Source organism: Peromyscus maniculatus, chromosome 5, assembly GCF_049852395.1.
Source record: "Peromyscus maniculatus bairdii isolate BWxNUB_F1_BW_parent chromosome 5, HU_Pman_BW_mat_3.1, whole genome shotgun sequence".
NCBI classification, from domain to species: Eukaryota; Metazoa; Chordata; class Mammalia; order Rodentia; family Cricetidae; genus Peromyscus; species Peromyscus maniculatus.
In genome coordinates this window covers 137,368,338-137,384,350 of record NC_134856.1, presented here as the reverse complement: position 1 = coordinate 137,384,350, position 16,013 = coordinate 137,368,338, and positions in this window count along the sequence as shown.

The window sequence follows — 16,013 nt, the reverse complement described above, 5'->3', positions numbered from 1 at the left end:
AATTAGATCATATAGTTAATGTATGTTTAAGTAAGACATGGCTTAATTGTTTCCAAAATGGGCACACTCACTATCTTTATTTCCCCCAGAAAATTCTGTTTTCATCACACTCTTGCTGGCACTTTAAAATTTTTGCCATCCTTGTGGCTTGTAGCACATGTCAGGCTTAGTTCCGTCTTCCTGATCGTGGTAGTTTGGGAAATGTTCCCTCTTTCTCCCAATAGTCTGTGGCATTTAAACACTTGCCCCCCACTTGGTGGTGCTGTTTGTTGAGTTTTAGGGGAAGAAGTATGTCCCTGGGGGCAGACTTGGAAATTAAAATCTTTCCATTCCCACTTCCCTCCTTCCACTTCCCTCTTGTCAATCAGGAGGGACCAGCTCCCTGCCCTGCCACCAAGTCGGCCATTTGCTGCTGTGCCTCCCCGCCATGATGGACTCTGATCCCCTTGGGACCATAATAAACCCTTCCCTCGGTCAGTGGCTTCTGGCCACAGTGTTTTGTCACAGTAGCAGAGAAGCGTCTGATGTGTGGATGGCTGAAGAAGGTGAGAAAGTTTGCATGTGCCCAATGCCAACTTACATATTTTCCTTTGTGGAGTCTTCAGATCCTTTGTTCGTCCCAATAACTCGTTATAACTAAAGCGCATTAAATTGGGTTTGTTCAAAGGGTAAATGTGGTCACTTCGTACATAGATCCAAGCAGAGAGGATACCACAGTCAAGATACGTTTCTACAACCCTCAAAACTTTGTCATGCACTTTTATAATGTCGCCAGTTTTCTCTCATGCTCCTTCCCAGCCTCTCTTGCGGTTTCCTCTGAGGTTCAAACCTTCCATCTTGAAGTGAAGCTGTTATGACCCAGGAAAGGAAACAACAAGGTGTTCAAAGGGGACGTGGAACCTTCCACCCTGCAGGGAAGCTCATTGAAACTCAGGACTAAACAACTCACTCGCCTCAGAAAGTCCCTGAAACTGACCACATTCACTAGGCCCCTCCCTCCTCAAGCTTCTGTAAGCAGCAAGGACTGCTGGGAGACACTGTCAGGCAAGCTGTGCGGCCTGGAAGGGGCTCAGACCAACGGAGCCACCTGGAAAGGACAGCCTCCAACCTGCCGAGCTGTCTGCAGGCGGTGCAGTGTGCTCCCGGTTCCCAGCTTCTGTGAGCTGTCACCCGTGCTGGGGTGGACTTTGCTGATGCAGCTGCCTTTGAATCATTTCTGCTCCTGTAAGTGACCCCTCACCCACACTCCTCTAATCAACGCCAATAAAACTCATTGGTTCATGAAACTGTCTGTAGTTGGTTTCCTACCTGGGGTGACTAGATGACTGTTCACATCTCCCCAGGAAGAGTCATACAATACACCAGCTCCCTCCTCCTCTCTTCCCTCACCACCCTCAGGAACTCTGCTACCTGCTACCACTGTCCATGGCTTTACACTGTCTAGAACTTTATGTAACTGTAATGAAAAGGTCAATGAGTGCGGTTTATTGGCTTCTCTTCCCCACACACGCTCCTGACGGTAGCCCTGTGAACCACTGGCTCCTCCCACTTCTCGGACTGGTAGTGAACCACTGGCTCCTCCCACTTCACAGACTGGTAGTGAACCACTGGCTCCTCCCATTTCTCGGACTGGTAGTGAACCACTGGCTCCTCCCACTTCACAGACTGGTAGTGAACCACTGGCTCCTCCCACTTCACAGACTGGTAGTGAACCACTGGCTCCTCCCACTTCTCGGACTGGTAGTGAACCACTGGCTCCTCCCACTCCTCGGACTGGTGGTGCTGCCCCTGGATTAGACACATCACTACTGTGAGCTGTGTCTCAGTTCTTTGTTCCAATGGAAGCTTTATCTTGTTTTCAGCAGTTCCTGCTGCATCCAGGCGCGGTCTGACGGAGCACACCCTCTTGGGGTGCACAGAGCCTCCTGAACGTGCCAGGCTCTGCCCTTTACCAACTTCGGGCCTTTGTTTCTTCAAGCATTTCCCCCACTCTCTTTCTCCTCTTCTCCCAGAAATCTAACGACCAACACTTCATTATATCCTAAGAATAATGTTTCCACATTTGTCCCTGAGGATCATTTTAAATCCTTTCTCCCTGTTCTTCAGATTGAATCATTCTGACCCACCTCACACACCTTCCCCCACCTCACACACCTTCCCCCACCTCACACACCTTCCCCCACTTCACACACACACACACACACACACACACACACACACACACACACTCAATCTTCCCCCACCTCACACACACCTTCCCTCACCTCACACGCACCCTTCACTCTTCCCCCTACTGGATCATGCAGGGGGAATTTTAAGTTTCAGCTTTATATTTTATACTCAATCCTAGCATTTCCGTTTGCTCTTTTTAAAGTGTTTTTGAAGTTCTCTGTAGACAAATATCTTCTTAGTCCTCTTCTGTGTATTTCTCTGGATCTGATGGAGCATGCTATCACCACAGCCTCTTTGAAGTCTTTGTCTGGTAATCCAGCAGCCATGACTCACCTTGGGATCTGAATGTATTCTTTTCCCCTGAGAACTGCCTGTGCTTTCCTGGCTCTTTGCATGCTGGGTAGATTTGGATTGTCTTAGAGATGGGAAATGTCACTGAGTGTAGACTTTGGGTTCAGTCCACACTACTCTGTCTGAAGAACACGGTGGTTTTGCTCTCGCAGATCAGCAGTTTGCATGGGTTCAAGCTCAGGTTCAGCATTGCCTTGTGTGGACAGCGGTTCCTGGGTCAGTTGCTGTGCTGATTTGGGGCTGTCCCAAGCACGCACTGTTTAGTAAGTGTGCTAAAAAGGTGTGCCCATGGTCTGCATTTCAGTTTCATTCCCAAGGTTTCACTCTGCTGGTTTGGACCTGTGTGATTTGTGCACGGCGCAGCAGCCATGTTTCCACAGAATTAGGGAACCACTTTTTGGCTATCTATATCCCTGGATATTCCTTACTTCTTCCCACAAGGGCCCCTCCATCAGATTCCCCTGACTAAAAAGGAGCTCTCTTGGGGAATATACTTTCGCCTCTGCTGCTTCTGTGAGAAGTGGGGGAAGGAAGAACAGAAGGGGGAGGTGTGAGGGAGAGGAAGAAAAGAGGAACAGGAGAGGAGGGGAGGAGGGAGCGAGGAACCACGCCCGGCACGTGTCTGTTCAGTTTTTCCTCTTTTTTCCCCCAATCTGCAATCACTCACCTTTAGAGTTCTCACATAGCAGCTTGTATATTCTATTTAGAATTCCTAGTCGCAGTGAGAACGGGCTGTGCTGGGCTTATGTTACCATCTTAGGCTCACTTGGCCCGTTCATTCATGTTGTTGCGTTGTAAACACTTTATAGATGCTGGATACAAGTCCTTTGTCAAAAATTTGCATTGTAAATATTTTCTTTTTAGCTGTGCCTTTTTCTTTTTATTACTGACGTCTTTCTGTGATCCAAAAGTTTAATTTTTATGAAATTCTGCTTACCAATTTTCTTAATCTGTGCCAGTTTATCCCTGTCAACAGCATAAGGGATAGGAAAAGGCCCATGCAGGGTTTGAGAATGGTGGAGCCAGGGCCCACTATGAGGGCTCATGGCAAGGTTTCACTTAAACTGTGTCTTCATAGGACCATCCTGAATCCCAGGGCTAGAGATTCAGATCTGGAGAAGTGCACTCCAGGTCAGTCAGCCAGCCAAGCCTGGGCCAGGTCCCTCTGACCCTAGTGCCTGAAATTTTCAACTTCTGTTTGCCAGGAACCCTGTTCTCTGCCCAGAGAGACTTCACTGGATGGGGGCAAAACTGAAGGACACAGCCAAGATGGAGGTTTGAAACTCCCGCTGTCCTGATTTCCAGGAGCATGTGATCTCGCAGAGCTGGATGCAGGCAGGGTCTGAGAAGCCCGTGACTCTGCAGGCTGGGTCTGCAGGAAGGAGCAGGGCCAGCTGTGGCCAGGCTGCAGAACTTCTCTAAGGGACAAATGCGTGCGCCTTGGTCTCCAGGATGCTGCCAGAGGAGGCCCAGGCACAGAAGCCCCTGTGGGCGCCGCTGCGCTGCATTCACAACCTTGGAGCCATCAGGGCGAAGTCAACTGCAGCCTGCTTCCATGCTGGGAGAAAAATATCCCCCAAACCCTTTGAGTTTTCCTCCTTGCCTCAGTCCCAGTCCCATGTTTCCCCAGAAGCAGCTCATGGCATTTAGCAGAACCTGTTTGGACCAAGGATCACCACCGTCCATCAGGAGTGGAGCCGTTTGACAGTCCCTCTCTCATGCTTCCGGTGTCTCTCTGCCAGGGAAGTTTTCATAGCATTTCCGTTCTTCCTCTCGGAGCCCCATGCCAGGGACCCCGTAGTTTAAGGACGTCAGGACTTAGCCACACACCGCGGTTCCCTCAGATCTTGTGCTTAGTGGGAAAAACTCGGCATTTCCCTAGTTGTCCACAAGGGGGAGACTGATTCCCATTTATTCTGGAGGGTCTCCATTGGGCCATCATTAATGATTATTTAAAATGATATTTCTATTTCTTTGTGTGTGATTGTTTCAAAGAAATCCAATCTTGTGTAAGGTTGGCGCCATTGTTTTCCAGCTGACAACTTACAGATGGTTCTTTGTTTGGAAACGTATTTCCGAATCATTTACACACATCCTCCCCTGCAGTTAGTCATGGAGACTTCTAACACATACCACATCTAGACCACGAGGGGAGAGTCTTGTGGTCTTTCCACCAGAAATCAGGCAAATTATTTAAATACTCAGGAAAGGGGGGAAACCATCTTTTGTAGACATCAAACAGAAAGTGTGCTCTCTTTGAACATGAAAATCCCTTAAACATATTCAAGAATTTTAACAAGCATTCCAGAAAGCTATCCTATTACTCTTTGAAGCCTGGAAAGATTTTCTTAAAGTAGTCGCAGCCCCTCAGGGAGGGGAGAGGCCTTTGCAGTGACATGGGGGTGGAGCTGCACAGGTCCGGTGAGCCCCTCTGGTCCAGAAGGGAACAGCAGTCCCCAGAGGATGGGGATGCCTTTGGGAGGATGGGAAGTCTTCCAGAAAGAGGAGGCATTGAACCCATTTCCCATCTGCTCTGCACCAAGGGTTAGAAAAAGGACAGGAGCTGTGACCCACAGGGCAGTGCCAAGACCTGCTCATGGCCACCGCACTCTCAGGGAGGGGTGGCCACAGCTCTGGACCAACAGCTCTGGCCAGGAAGCTACATCTCCTTCAGGGGTCAAGAAACTGAAAAACCAAGACAGTTCAGCAATGCTACTGCTTAGGAAATGGTCGGAAGTTTTCAGAGACTTTCTGGCTTTCAGATATTGATAGTGATTAATAGTGTCAATAACGGTGGTGGGAGGGGGAATTGAAATTATTTAAAACACCTAAGTATCCAACAGTGGAAGATGGGATGGACAAATGAAGCTGCATTTTTATTACAAAACAGCAAAATGACAACATAGACCCGTGTTTACTGTTATGGAAAATACCAGAATGTTCCACTTACAAAGGGAGAGCTGGCGAAGAGGGAAGTTCTCCAAGATCCGCACGGAAGGCAAAGGAACTAGAGAGTTTTCTGGGCCATGCGTAAAATGAGTCGCTCTGGCCTGGAGACTCACTGCAGCCACAGTGATCAGGACCACACGGACAGGCAGAGAGAAACCGGAAGTAGATTCACCCAGATATACACAACTGAGTTTTGACAGGCATGTGAGGGGAGTCTACAGGGCTTGGAGATAGTCTTTTAACAAATGATGGTGGAACTTTGGGGGTGTGTGAGAGAAAAAAACTCACAGTACATTTGAAAATCAAAATGAAATTAAATGTAAGAAATAAAAACTCCTCAAAAGCTTCAGGAGGTTAAATAACACACACACACACACACACACACACACACACACACACACACACACACACTCACTAGGAACTAGAGCATGGTAAGAGTCTGAGGGCATCACAGCCTCATGCGCAGGGAAGAGCTGGCAAACTGAACCCCAGCAAAGTGAAGCTGCTCTGAAAAAAACCCTCTGAAAGATCAAACACAACACCAAAAAAAGTGCAGGAACAGGAAAAAAAACCAAAAATCTGGCAGAGTGCATGCGTGACAGAGTTACTGTGGGGCTCTAGAACTGACTGGCAAAGCACTCCGTGTCCCGACTAGAGAGTGGGCAAATGAGCAGAGGAGACACCCCACCAGAGGACCTACGGGTGACCGGTAAGCACTTGAGAAAGTGTTCAGCATGACCAGCCGTTAGAAAAACGCAAATGAAAGCCAGGAAGACACGGCACACTACGTCAGACAGCTGTTTAAAAAACGACAGCAGCAAATGATAGAATTTATAGGATCACTCCAACCCTATTGATGAGAATACAGAACAGGACAGGCAGTCTGGGCGGGGGACTCTTTAACAAAATATGCGATCCCCACAGAATCCAGCAATTGTGCTCCTGAGCATGTATATATCCTTGAGGGATGAAAACATTCACACCAAAATGTACAGAAATGTTATGTCAGATTTATCCATAGTAACACCAAACAAACATAATCTAGTTATGGGTTATGTCCATGGGTGAAAGGTTAAATAGATTGTGATATGTCCACAGTATGGAGTATTAGTCGGCCATAAAAAGGAATGAACTATTCACAATGCACACCCTCAACACAGCCAGAAATCATGCTGAGGAAAACAAGCTAATCCCAAATGTCACCCTGTGATTCCATCTTTGTAACACTCTGGAAACACAGAATTTCAGGAAAGGAGAACAGTTCAGCTCCTAAACTTGCAAGCTCTTGGGTGGCTCAGACACAGGGAGGTGGATACAGCTACCGGAAGACAGCGTGGCTGAAACCAATCTGTTTGCTTATGGTGATGAAGTAACTCTATTGACCATTAACGTCGATATCCTGGTTAGCAGGCTGACAGGACGGACGGCTCAGGGGGTAAAGTACTCGCTGCCACGCCTGATGATTCCTAGCTTGATCCTAGGACTCATGGCAGAAGGAGAGAAATAACTTCTAAGTTGTTTTCTGACCTCCGGGCTGACCCTGAAGTCATAAGTAGCTGAGGGTAACCTTGAACTTTTGATTCTCCTGCCTCTGCCTCCCAAGTTCTGGTTTTACCACATGCACCACTGTGCCTGGCTTTAGGCAGTTTGGGCTGCTTGAACCCAGGGCTTCACCTGTGCTAGGCAAACAGCCTAACCGGAGCCCAGCTCCCATTATTTCTTAGATGTGTGAATCGCTCGTGATCTCAGGATTCCAAGTTTAATTAAAAAGGACAGAGTGTGAGACTGCCCTGGAAACTGGAAGATGTGGATGTGTGTCCAGTATTCCTGGGGCTTCATCCCGAGCCTCACATTTGCTGGGCACCTAGATGGGGTGGTCACGTGGGAAGTGGAGTGTGCATTCCAGGAGGCACCTGGGTGATAAGCCACAGGGTGAAGTGATTAAGTCCCTAAATGGCAGACCCGTCCCTACTGAGTCCCTGCTGCCTGCCCTGGCCTGCTGGTCACAGGGCTGGCGGAGGAGGGTGGGGAGGGCAGTGCTCTCCTGCCTTCCATTCAGAGCTGCTGGGCAGAGTGTGCAGTGCTGTGAGCAGGCAGGGCCAGGCTCCAGCGTTGGTGTGGGGACCAGTGCACACTCACAGCAGCCCTGGGAGGCAGGATGCAACACTGCCCTACACGAGTGAGATCTTGCAGTCAGCCAACGTCCATCAGCAAGCAGGAAATGAGCAGGCACCTATAATTAACGCTCTCTCCAGAGCTGGTGAGCATTGCTCAGCTCAGGGCCCTTGACAAGAGCAGCCTTCTCCAATTAAGTAACCACAGGTAGCTTTTTACAAATCATAGCCATCTGCCTAGTAACCAGAAAGTAAACATGACCCGATTCAGCTCTCTGTAAAGTCCAAGAAATGCTATTTTGATCTGTCAGCTGCTCCTAATGAGGACACAGTTATATGTAAACAGGCCATCCATTTGAGGGGACTGACTAAGTGAGTCAGTCAGAAAAGCTCACCAGTCACGCAAGCAGCCTGTCAAGGCAGAAGGGAAAGCTTCATGGACCACAGAGCCAAGGCTAGACCTGAGAGAGCCTGGCAGTCCAGGCAGGGGGCTGGCTGTGCTTTCAACAGCACCAATGCTGAACAGAAGATAAGATCCATTCTAGCGACCCTCCCTTCTGGTCCTGGAACTCACGGCACCATGTCCTACCTCAGGACCTTTGCCCTCGCTCTGTCTCCTGCCTGAGAGCCCTGCTTCCAGGTCTGTACTTGGTAGATTCTTCCATTCCTGCCTCTTCCTCAGAAGGCTCACTCCCTCCAAACTGGCCGCTGGGCCCACCTCAGTCCCCCTGACTGCCTCCTCAAAGCACTTCCTCAGGAAGCATGTTGCTTTCTTGGTGGCTTTCTGAGTCCACCAAAGCAGAAGTTCTGAAGACAAGAGCGTGTACGTCTTGTTCCCTCCATTTCTTCCACGTTCACCAAATGCCTGAGGAGGAGATCAGGATGGGGCTGCCTCCATCCCAGAGGCTTCATTCTGTCAGGAGAGCCTTGTGTTCCTCTCAGAGGTCCCTCTCCAGGGTTTGTAAAGGTAAGTCCTTCTGCTCTTGGGAAATCCCTGTGAAGAATAAGCCTGAAAGGGCAGGGCAGCAGGCTGGAGGCTGATGAAACCCTGGGCTTGGTTTCTCAGATACCCAAGTCTCTCACCTGCCCTGCTCATCTCTACCCTCCACATCAGGCTGTGGTCACTCCCACTGCACCTGGCAGTCTGATCCCCAAGCTCGCCACCTTTTCTGAGGACAGAGCAGCTGTTCAGCTCTGACTGTCCCCTCAACTGCAGGGGTGTCTCTTAGAACAGCTCCCAGGGAGGGTCCGAGCCTGGTCACAACCAAGGCCCTCAGATCCTAGCCTGGCTCTGGTAATGGCTGACCCATGCTCTGAGGCAAGGGCCTTCCTGACTCTGGCCGCTAATGTCTACATCCCAGCCAGGCATGCTTTGCCCTGCCCAGGGCTCCTGCAGCGTTGAGTGTGGAGCCTGCTTCCCAGATAGACAGATCCCTCATGCTAAGGCTGCTTGGGAAGTCTTGCAGCTTAAGACCACCCATGCCCACAGGTCAAGCTCTCACTGGAGGAGCTGGTTGGTGCTAAGCTTTGCTCACCCCTGAGTGGGCTTCAAGGGAATTAAACGGTGCGAAGCAGGCTCTGAAAGTGGAGATTTGGCTGTGAAAGAAAAGTATCAGCATCCTAAGCCTGCCTCCTCCTCTGAATCTGAGGGTAATCCCAGCGGCCAATGGGATTAAACAGTCACATAAAAATACTGAGCACCAGGGCTAGAGGGGTGGCTGAGCAGTTAAGAGCACTGGCTGCTCTTCCAGAGGACCTGGGTTCAATTCCCAACACCCACATGACAGCTCACAACTGCTATAAGTATCCAGTCCTATGGATACTTCACCCTCTCCTGGTCTCTGTGGGTACCAGACACAAATGTGGCGCATATAGATGCAGACAAAACATTCATACACATAAAATAAATTTTTAAAAAACACTGAGTGCCTGGCACAGAGACATGTGATTTAGAAAGATGATGGAGGCAGTGTCGGTGATGGGTGAAGGGGAAGATGAAATAAATGTCCATTGAGAGGAATGATCTCTCCTTACGTTACGATGCCATGGCAGTACAGGGGAGCTCTGTGCGAGACTTGTTAGAAAATGAGGGATGTGGTGAGTCGACATAAGCTCCACAACAATGACCATCGTGACAAGGTAAGCCAGGTGTGGTAGTGGCATCGCATACCATGGCAGTAACCAGCAGCTCTCTAGCTGGACTTAAGACCCACTCAACAAGAGCTAACCTACTTGGTACTGGAAACCCAGACAACTACCCAGGGTCAGTGAAGTCGTGGATCTTGGAGGAGAACCTGCAACCACCGCTTTACCAAACTGAATTCTAGACATTGTCCTTAGACCTAAGGATAAGTGTAGTCCTCGCCCCTTTTCAAGGAAGCTTCTCCTGCAGCAGATGGAGGCCATTACAGAAAAACACAATGAATCAAATGCAGTTGTACTTCCAGTCCCAGCGGACACATCTACAGTACAGCTCCTGCACCAAGGCTCAGGGACCACTGAGCCAGAGGAGTTTGCAATGAGACTCTGCCCTCTAGTGAAGCCAGAAGGCACACCATAACGTCTCACAAACATGGCTACCGAAACATGAGCTGAATAAAGACAATACAGACATGCCAAAGCAGACAGGGATGGGGTCTGGGGGAGCCCACGGGGCTCCTCCACAACTATAGGAAACTAAGGAGCACTGAGAGTGAGAGAAACAGTCTTCCCTGGAAGAGCATTCCGTTTGTCATCCAATACCAAACAGTCAGCTCCGGAAACATACATACGAGTAACCGTATAGAGACGGAGCAGGTGGCATTTACGTACTTTGGAATATGTATATATGTATATGCAAATAAACATGTGCATGTAAGAACAATTAATGAAAAAGGAGGCCATGAATTTGAAAGAGAGCGAGGAGATGGGTATATGAGAGGATTTGGACAGAGGAAAGGGAAGGGGAAAATGATGTAATTATAATTTCAAAAAAGAAGTAATTAAAAAAATAAGTTAAAAAAAAAAGTTCCAGCCTTGGAAACAGTGATGTACCTGTTCCAGGGAAATATTTTATATTTAACGCCAGATGACTCAGTCCAGCAACACTGAGAAATTCTTGCACTCTAGATGTCCATCCCTGGCTAACTTTAACCTCTTCTGAGTGATGACATAATGGACATTTGGGGGACCGGCAAGCAGATTGCAGGAGCCTCACCAGGGGGTGGGTGAGTGGCCCATTGAAAAGGACTCCCAAGAAAGGCTGTAACAATGTGGAGCTAGGGCTGAGAGACAAGGGGCCACAATACAAAGTGCCGTGATTATAGCTGTTTACAGATCCGTCTGTCTACTCACAGGCTCTGGGAAGATTAGGGAAGATTAAAAACAGTTGATTTGGTTGAGTGATGGGATTTGGGTGATTAAAGCCGCATTCGGTTACGGTTGTTACCATGTGGTTTGTGCAAAGTTTTAGGCAAAAAAGAGTAAGAATTGAAATGGAGTCCACATACCTTAGGGGTCCCCGAAGTCGTTCCCCAACCCTCCAACTTATCATTAGACGAGTCTAGCTCCAGTGGTGCTATCCAAGGGGGGGTTAAAAGAACACTGAATCTGCTGCTGCACCCAAGTTTTGGTCTGCCCACTACATGCATAAAGACAACCACCAGAGAGGCAGGAGGCGGCAGAGACATTGCTTATATCAAGCTAGTGGATGGGAAGAAAGCCACTTCACCCCCTAAAGAGACAGCTTCCTGGTGGGAGGGGTGTAGAAGGTGGGAGATCACAACCTATGAGCACCTTCTCACAGCCGGGTCATCAAAGGACACTTGAGAGCAAAGGCCACCATCTCCTCAGGCCATGCTCATCCCGAAGCTTTGCCATGAGCTCCTGACATTTCTCACGGCAGACAGACTGGGGAGGGCAGCGCCTGATTTCTGAGGAAGACAAGGGTCGGTGAGGGTGAATGGGGATCAACCAGTAAGAAGCCACTGCCAGGTTTTGTCGTGTTACAAACACAGTGGGAAGCTTGGCCCCCCCTTGGGCAAATTATGTCCTCAGGGAGAGGGCTGTCCTTTCCACAGACAGGACACACTTGGCCACACAGGCTTCTTAGAACAACGGGTGCTATATAGCAAGCAGAGCGGTTCTTGACAGGGTCTGCTCATATCTAGAGGTGACTCCTTGAGTGCAGCGAGGGTGGAGTTGCTGGACTCTGCCTGCAAGACAGTAGAGAGGCCCAGCTGAGGCCAGGCAGTCGGAATGAGGATGGCGTCCTCAAGATATTCTAGGATCCCTCGGCTGTCAGGAAAAATAACGGTAACCACAGTTATTTTAAACTGGAGTCCTTATGGCAGAATTGTCCTTCTGGGTCTCTTCACGTAATCTCCACGATGTCATATACTCATTCTGATTAAATTCCACCACAGGTGAGAGCCAAGCATCCAGGAAATGGAACTGGTCTGACATCCAAAGCCACACACCCTTGTAAATGGCTGTGATTCCATATCCTTCCTGTTCTTTGTCACATGGAAAACGGAGCATAATTGTGAGTTCTGAGAGGAAGAACACACACTGAGGCTGAGCATGCTCTGCTACATTGTAGCGGGTGGTTGTCCATGCCATGTTCTGAAGGACCCTTAAGACCTGGGATGCATGTAAGTGAGCTCTCTTCTCTTTGCTTCCTCTGGCCTTGGATGCTGGTGCAGATCAGAGAACAGCACTAGACTGTGCTTCATCTTTCCAGGATCTGCTACAATCCCTATTTCCTGTATTATGAGTTTCCTGTATTGTGAGTTAACCACCCATTGAATTCCTATAATCATTAAGCTATTTCCGTGGATTGGTAGCAATTTAATTGCATTACTATATACATGCATAGGTCCCTTAGCTGGCCTACCCACCCAGAGGGTGCCAGCCACCACCCCTAGTGGGAGAATCTTGAGACAAGCTCCCTATTACTTCAGGTGGACAGACCAACAGACATCCTGACAGCCTGACAGAGTGCTGTCTTCACATCTTTACCTAGGCCAAGAAATGCAAGAGATTTAAAGTACAGATAAGAGGGAAGAGGCTTCTCCCTCCGTGGCTGCCCAGGTAGTTAGTATACACAGTTACCATGCAGCAGATCAACGTATTGAAATTGTGTCCTGCTCGGGCCTTCTAAAACCGTTGACAGCAAAAGCTGAAGCAGAGCACACAGAGCCCTGGAGGATGAGCTGGTCAGGGCTGCTGTGGAGCAGTCTGGGGAGAGGGAGGCCCCAGCCCCACCTAGCTGGGCACCGTGCCCACCCTGCTAGCCATTGCTGACTTTCAACAACACGTTATCACCCAAGCACATCTTACAACAATCAAAGAGGAATTCGGAGCATGGCGACCTCATCTTTCTTGGGCCGCATCCAGGTCGATCTCCATCTTCCCAGAACCTTGGCATCCTCCGTGCCGGTGAGCAGGGCTGTCAGCAGCGCGCCTGAGGCACACGGAGCTTCTTTGCAGCGCTCTTCCCTCCCGCCTCCTCCTCCCTCGGGAGCTCCACCTGTCACCCCTCCCTCCCTCTGAAGCTGCGATCTATCTGATCATGCTCTCATATCTAGCTAATGTCTCTTAAGCAACTGTTGAGTCTTTTCACAAATCTTTCCTAGGTGGGATCCTGAAGGGCACCAGACAGAAGATGCCTTCTGCCTTCTGCCTTCTATCCTTAAAAGCACTCTTTTCTTCAGCACCATGTATAGTCCCGCCACACCCAAGCACACTGAGAAAATGGGTGAGCCAGCATGAGGCAGGAGCCGAGCCCAGGCCCAGAGAACCCTGCAGCGTGGTCTTTCTTCTCTGCTCCACTCTGCTCCCCTTCCCATCTTTATAAACGAGCCCGGGTGTCCTCAGACCTGGCTAATGTTCCTCCTTGAAGCAGTGAAGTATGTATGGGAGAGTCGCGTAAGAAGGACCCTCTGTGGCTGGGCTGGCTCTTGGCTGTGTACAGGACAGGTAGATAGGTGCCAGGTGCCAGGGCATCAAACCCTTGTGAGGGACCCACTGCTTTTCAGTATCTGTGACAATTGATACTGGATTTTCTGGGGTTACTCGTTCCCATAAGGAGTCATTTCAGTCTTCTGTGAACGTGCCGAGTCAGACAGGCTGGTAGGTGATGGGAGTGGGGTGTCAGTGGGGGCACAGTGGAGTGGGTGTCAGGGTAGCCAACCTGCTGTCAACTCCTAGTGTCTCAGGTAGTGGCCCCTCTCCAGGAGCTCTTTCTGCAGAGAACCTAGCCTAGCTTCACCTGGAAATAAAAAGCACACAGCTGAATTTGGTTGCCGGGGTACAAGGGATCTGGGTCCTCCTGTGGATGCAGGATGCTAGCTATGGGGACCCTTGGTGAGTTCCTTCATTACCACCCAGCCCACAGTAAGAAGCTGACCTGCAATCATGGGCAGAGGCTGGAGGGATTGTGGACAACTCTTGAGTGAAGGAATAGTGAAATGGACACACTCAATACTTGGAGCACATGATTAGCAGGGTCTAGATCAGCTCATCCACAAACCACTTCAGAATTTGCTTCCAAGGGAGCTTCCTGGCTGCCAGGCCTGTCTCTGGATGTAAGAGACCTTTACCTGTTGAGGTCCACCCCAATCAGTAGAGAATCAGTGTCTGCTGCTGGAGACAGCAGCCTTAGGCATTCAGGAGAGTGTTAGCTCAATTCACAGAAACACTATCCGGAGTTTATTTCCAGCCCTCCTGGGGGAGAAGGTTAAGGACTCAGGCCTGCCTGTGGCCAGGGCCAGCTGTGGACACTGCTTCTCTCTCCCTCTCTCTCTCTCCCTGTCCTCCCCACCTCTCTCACACTCCCAGCTGCATCTGGAGCAGGTCTAGGCACATCCCTGTCTGGGGGTTCCTCAGGCTCAGCACTGACCCATCCTTCTGCATGCAGCAGCTTGAGGGGGCCTCCCCAGATGCTTCTGCTGCTCCTTTGAAGGCACATCCCCAGGCGAAGGCACCTCCCAAACAGCATCCTCCCCTTGGACTCTGGGGACTTCCTCAGTGTGGAAGGCATGTTTCCACTCTGTGCTCTACTTCTCCTCCAGCCTGCCTGCTCACTATCCTAGCCTGCTCCTAGACCCAACACACATACGCGTGCGCGCGCGCGCGCGCACACACACACACACACACACATGCACAAGCACACGCATGCACACGTGACCGCACTGTTCCTGGTACACAGTGGGCTCATGTATGTATCTTTCAAGTCAATTTGACATGCACTGAGAAAACGAGCCTTAAGAAAATCCCAAAGGGAGAAATAAATCATAGATTTATTGCTGCGAAGCCCAAGGAGCTCAGATTTATTTTGTTTACATTCTATTTCCAAAGTCGATGTTTCTCATTTTAATGTGTTATTCTGTCATGATTGTAGTTTTTTATGTCCGTGTACTCCTTATCTGGTGTCCTCAGCGAAGGCAACTTGTGAAAGCAAGCCAGCCCATCGCAGCCAGGACAGTCTCACATCCTGGGCTTGTTCACACCATCCACAGTTGTACCTGCATTGTTCTCCTATGTACAGGGGGAGGGAGAGGAGGAGGGAGAGGGGGAAGCGGGGGGGGGGGCAGAGGGCAGGGGGGGAAGAGAAACATTCAGTTCAGTTTTATCTTGTTCATGTGTCTACCAATCTGCTCAAGATACAGAACAATTCCAAAGTGACGAGGATCCTCCTGTAGCTCTTTTATAACTGCATCCACCTCTCTACTGTCCCTCAACAGCGCAGATGGTGCCTTTGGGGACCGTCAGGCAGCTCAGTGCTTTGGGAATTTGTTTAGCTCGCTGAGGGACTGATAATTTGTTCCTTCTTCATGGAAGAGGAGTGGAAACATTGTAAGAGCCGGAAGACCGGGAGTCTGCTGAGACACCCTTCTTCCATACAGGACAAGGGAGCTGCACCCCCAAACTCTCAGCATATGGCTGCCTAAACAAGACCTAAGCAATGACAGTACCAGTTGAAGTGCTATTGTGGATGATAAAAGTCTCCCAAGGACCTACCCTAGATGAAGAGCTATAAGCCATCAATGGCTGTTAAGAGAGGGAACATCAGCCTTCCTCAGAAATAAGCTCTGTAAGTGGTTATCTAATCCTAAATAGCCATCCCTAAAAACGTGCACATAAGCAACACTAGAAGGACACAGGAGGTTTTATTCATAATATTTATATTATTTATACAAGTAACAATAATTGAAAAAAGAGAATAAGGAGGTGGGAGGAGTTAAGGGCAGGAGTTGAATGGGTATGAATTTGATCAAAATACATCAAAATTACCAAAAAATAGTAAAAATACTACATCAAAAATAACACGTTGTCCCTTATTGTAATATTGGAAAGCTCTTCTTTTTAAGAAGTAGATTCTTTGTTGACAGAACCATGGCCATAATCGCATGCTCACAGTCATTAGCACTGTGTGAAAGGTACTGT